This window comes from Myotis davidii, unplaced genomic scaffold (assembly GCF_000327345.1).
Source record: "Myotis davidii unplaced genomic scaffold, ASM32734v1 scaffold133, whole genome shotgun sequence".
Classification (NCBI taxonomy): domain Eukaryota; kingdom Metazoa; phylum Chordata; class Mammalia; order Chiroptera; family Vespertilionidae; genus Myotis; species Myotis davidii.
The window spans coordinates 1,753,870-1,759,423 of NW_006284732.1; the positions used below are offsets into that span (position 1 = coordinate 1,753,870).

The 5,554-nt window shown below is 39.4% G+C and overlaps 1 protein-coding gene across 1 annotated transcript in view; it reads right to left on the minus strand.

Annotated features, from left to right (window-relative positions):
* Nucleotides 1-5,554, minus strand: part of RAP2A (RAP2A, member of RAS oncogene family) — a 29,147-nt gene that overhangs the window by 23,139 nt on the left and 454 nt on the right. The gene's annotated exons all lie outside the window — the stretch shown is intronic.

A 5,554-nucleotide genomic window follows, 5' to 3' on the forward strand; every position in this document is an offset into this window, starting at 1 on the left:
TATGTGGAATGAAGTGGGCGGGCATCGGGAGGCCACTATGGCACGGGGCAAGCACTATGGGCAGTCTATCTGAAGTGTACCTGGCGTATAAGACGACCCCCCACTTGGAGGCATATTTTTCAGGGCCAAAAAATCGTCTTATACGCCGGCAAATACGGTAGGTTTTTATATGGCTTCTTATTTTGAAGAGCAAAAGTGAAATCACTTGTGTCATTTGAAAGTAATCACTTATATGATATAGAAATATTAATAATAAAAAAAATAGAAACTTACTCACTTTCGGTAGTGCAAAGCAACCACCCTTTTCCAGCCGTTTTCCCAATCTTAAAACACCCCCTGCCTTCTAGCCTATGGCGAAGTATGAAGTCTCCATATAGCTTACAACTTTCAAGTTCTATCCTGGGCTATATTCATTTCTAATTTCTATTTCTGGCCATATTCATTCATTTCTATCTCTAGACTCTACACAATAGATTTCATGCACTCTACAAATCTGAACTACACAGCTCATCCTGAGTCTTTTATATTCATACATAAATGATGTTTCAGGCTTTACTCAAATATACTAATTATTTATTAGGTGGATCTATGTGGATAATTACTATCTCCAAAGCTTCAAATAATCTTCCCTAGCTATTCCGCCATAATTCTATTCACTCATTTTCAAAATGTCAGTTACTTCCGACCTTCCCCTCTTCTTCTCCCATTCACTTTAATTCATTCTTTACAACATTAATTCCATCCATTCTGTTACTAAAAACACCATGCTAATTCAGAACCTTTACACTTCATGTAGAAACGATAGAATATTACAATATTTTACAACTATTCCTCCTGACTGTTCTATTGCCACTAAGCCATATATCATATCACCATGTTACTATTTCCATAATAATTTTGATAATGGTCCTTGACTTCGAAGATCAAGTCCAAAGTCTTCAACCTTATTATCATGTAACTTCCCATTTTTAAGCCTTACCTCCTCTCACACTTCTATATTAATTCCTGGTTTAGCCAATCTGGTCTATTTCATTAATAGTTAACAAACATATTCTATGTATTTCCCATGTCATTTCCCACTAATATTGTGCTCCTGATTTTTAGTTATTTAAACCTCACCCAAGGATATGTTTTACTGACTTTAGAGAGAGGGGAAGGGAGAGAGAGAGAGAAACATCGATCTGTTGCCTCCCTGACTGGGATTGAACCACAACCTAGGTATGTGCCCTGATCAGGAATCAAACCGGCAAGCTTTAGGTGTACGGGATGAGGCTCCAACAGAGCCACACCAGCCACGGATGTGCTCCTGATTTTTTTTAAACATATTTTTATTGATTTTTTTTTTGAGAGACAGAGAGGGAGGGGTGAGGTAGAAACATTGATAAGAGAGAACATCGACTGGCTGCCTCCTGCACACCCCTTCATCAGGGATTGAGCCCCCAACCCAAGCGTGTGTCCTGACCAGGAATAGAACCAGTGACCTTTCGATGCATGGGTTGACGCTCAACCACTGAGCCACAATGCTGGCTTGTGCTCTGGATTTTTTATGGTTCATATTAAACTTTACCTCTGATCCTGTTGCCCTAACTAGATAGAAGAACTCTCACAGAATGTTAGAGCTGAAGGAAGATCACCTACCTCATCTGCAAAATGAACTTTAAAGAATCATTTCCTCCATCTATAAAAAAAAAATGTTTGGGGAAACTGAGGCCAAAGGACAATAAAAATATGTTCCTCTCTGAACACTAGTTTTTTCCAACATATTTTTCTTGATTGTTTCTATGTACCAGTAGCTGTGCTGCCCACATCAGAGTTTAATGATCAACAGTATATAAATCACCACACAAATAACTAAGCTTTATGAGTGCCTCAGAAAGAGGGAAGTACAGGTTGCCACTGAAGTCTGAAGTACCTGTGGTTGAGAGATGGGTGAGGCAAGAAGTTAACCTAGAGGGGGAAGATGGGAAGGAGTTATTCAGTTGAGGAGGAGAAGGAAAGCTTCCCTGAGGGGGAAGTCTAGGAATTAACTCTGCAAAAGGCGGAAGATTTCCACAAGTAGAAGAAAAGCTCAGAGACAGACTCTGAAAAGACTGAAAGAAGGTCTGGGTGCTGGCATCTAAGGGATGAGGAATGTTGCAAGAGGTAAGGCTGCAAAGGCAGGAAGGCCAAGAGCGCACTCTGCATGCCTGGGAAGGTCACTTTGCGGATTCCTGGGCTTTATCCTAAGAATAACATGCCTTGTTCAAGGATACTTCAAGTCTGGACCAGGGCTTACCCTGGGAGGAATGAGAAAAGCAGTTATGAAATCAAACAGAATTCTAGTGTTATTCCACTTGAAACATTTTCTGTATCCCTATCACTCTTGCTTGTGTGATCTCATCCAAACTTAAAAAAAACAACATATAAATTATATAGTAACGTTCAGTTAGCCCCCTTGGCTTGAAAAACAATTGTGTATATATGTATATATCTGTGCACTTGTAAATATTTAAAGGAGTACTGGCCTGTTTCACTTTTTTTTTTTTTTTTAAAGCAAAACCTTCTATACAATAACAATTGAAAAACTCTCTTTCACTTTTTGGCCATACATTAGCACTAGACTTGAAGTTTAATGTTCATCCTTTTGCCCCTTAACATTAGACCTTAATAAGAAAAAGTATTTTAAGAGAACACCAACAAAACCTTTTGTGGGTGTGTGTGTGTTAATCCTCACCTGAGGCTATTTTTCCATTGATTTTTAGGGACAGTGGAAGAGAGAGGGAAAGACGGAGAGAAACATCGATGTGAGAGAAGTACATAGGTTGTTTGCCTCCTGCCTGAGCCCCGACCAGGGCCTGGGCTGGGGAGGAGCCTGCAATCCAGGTATGTGCCCTTGACTGGAATTGAACCCGAGACCCTTTGGTCTGCAGGCTGACGCTCTACCCACTAAACCAGCTCGCTAGGACCAACAAAACCTTGTTTTTATCTTAATTGCTTTTTAGCCTCATCGTGTCTACACTAGAAATTAAAGATGCAACCACAAATTTATTTTCTATAATATTACATTTATATTAAGGATAAAATTTAAAGGTGACAAAGTTATTATTAATAAAAGAACAACTGGAATTTGGGAGCAATTTCTTTGTTAAAGTATTGTGTTGGACACTTTAAAATATATCTCATTAAATCCAAAATATATACACTTATGCCTGCACTATCCAATATGGTGGCCAGCAGCCACATGTAGTTATTGTTAGAGCACGTAAGACATGGCTGGTCTGAAATGGGATGTTCCACAATGTAAGTAACACACTGGATGTTGAAAAATTAGTATGGTTTAGCCTGTGTGGCTCAGTGGTTGAGCACTGGCCCATGAACCAGGAGGTCACAGTTCGATTCCCGGTCAGGGTACATGCTGGGGTTGCGAGCTCAAACTTCAGTAGGAGGCGTGCAAGAGGCAGCCTATCAATATTTATCTCTCACTGATGCTTCTATCTTTCTATCCCTCTCCCTTCTTCTAAAATAAAAAAATATATATTTAAAAAAAAGAAAAATTAGTATGAAAAAGAAAGTAAAATACATCAATTTTTAAATATTGATTATATGTTGAATGATAATATATTTTATATATTTATTTTGTTAACCCTCACCCAAGACTATTTTTTCCATTGGTTTTTAGAGAGTGGGGGGGGGAGAGGAGGAGGGAGAGACATATGGATTGGTTCCCTCTCATATGTGCCCAGACTGGGCCCATTTCGAACCTGCAATCAACCCAGGTACTTGCCCTTGACTGGAATCGAACCACGCTCTAACCACTTAGAAACCCCGGCCAGAACTAAATTATAATACTGTATTTTAGATACAGTGGGTTAAATAAAACACATTGTTAAATGAGAATGGAGAAGTAAAAAGCTGTCAGATTCGTATTTCAGAACAGCAGCAGAGGCCATGAAAAGATCTACTTTATTCTAGTTTGAAATTTAATCGAAGAAATAATATTCAACATTTTAGTTTAGGTATTACAGTATATAATCAATGAGTTAATGGGGACGGTGGTCTTGGGGAGAGGATCTCCCCTTTGATCCATGTGTTGGATTAAAAATCCACCGCTGGTGCCCAGCAGTGTGGCCCAGTGGTTGAGCACTGACCCATGAACCAAGTCACCAGTTGGATTCCAGGTGGGGGCTTCATCCCCAGGAGGGGGCGTGCAGGAGGCAGCTGATTGATGTTTCTCATCAATGTTTCTCTACCCCATCCTTCTCTCTTCCTCTCTCTCTCTAAAATCCATAAAAACATTTTTAAAAAATCCACCGCTGATAATGATTTCTTGAGCACACCTTGAGTACGTGTGACTTGGTCCTTGCTCTTTCTCACTGAGTAAACTCAAACTGACTTGTGATGTGGCTGTACCTACAGTACACCTACAACTATCTTTCTGTAAATGTCTCCTATTAAGTTACAGGCAGAATTATGTGGGGAAAAAGATGATACTATATCAAAATTATAAGCAAGTATTACCTAATTATAAGACCCAGACAAAACAGTAATATGTAATTAAAAAGTAATTAGAAAAATTTGCTAAAACTTTGAACTAAGGTATTATTACACGTCTAATGTTTGAAATAGGGAAAAATGCAGTCAATTTAAGAAAAACAAACATTTTAAGCCATTTAAACTACCAGCCATATTTCCAAAGTACATAGGTTATATTAGGAAAGACCTTAGCTGCATTAACTTTACATTAGATAATATACTTTTAAAACAGCAAAAAAAAAAGGATAATATACTTGTCACAACTTCAAAGAAACTTCTGTTTTGTTTCCAGGAGTTTGTTTTCATTACCTTCTTTTTCCCCCCCTTTTTTTTTTTTTTTGGGGGGGGGGGGGGTAAGGCAGCTACTGGTAAATTTTTTAAAAAGTTAAGCCGTATTCCTTAATGTGCACGGCATATTTGGTCTCCTACATGCTAATATTCTCTCAACCCCACTGCGCTGTTTAGAATGTCTTCAAATAATCTGATAATCTGTCTTTAAAGTTTCACCCTAATCGAAGAGTTCATTTTTAAAACGTCTTGGCACCATTCAATCGCCTATGAGCTGAGCAAGGTCTCTTTCCTCTCGACTTGACATTTTTTACAGGACGCACACTGTATGTGTCATGTTTTTGCTGTCCAATATTGCAAAGGTAGATTTTTTTTTGTTGTTTTCGTTCAGTCTGAACATGTCTCCACTATCCTTGCACAGCTGCCCTCTTCCCATCACAAAACCAACTCACCCCTCAAGCCTCTCTGCAAGTTTTAAACTTTGTTTCCTTTGGGGTTCTTTCTGCCCAAGCGCTACTAATAATATCCATGAGACAAAGAGCTGCGCCGCTGGGTTCGCGGGATGCAAAATTTGAGGTGTGAAAACAAACAAAGCACTCCAATGTGAGACTCAAGATGATGACAGTGATGCTGGCAACATGGAAAAAAATATTATAAAAGCCTAAGATCCCAGAGACATTTTCCTAGATCGCTCCCTCCGTCCACGGCCACCCCCGCGCACGGGGGAGGAAGAGGGCGCTCCGGCCCCGGGACG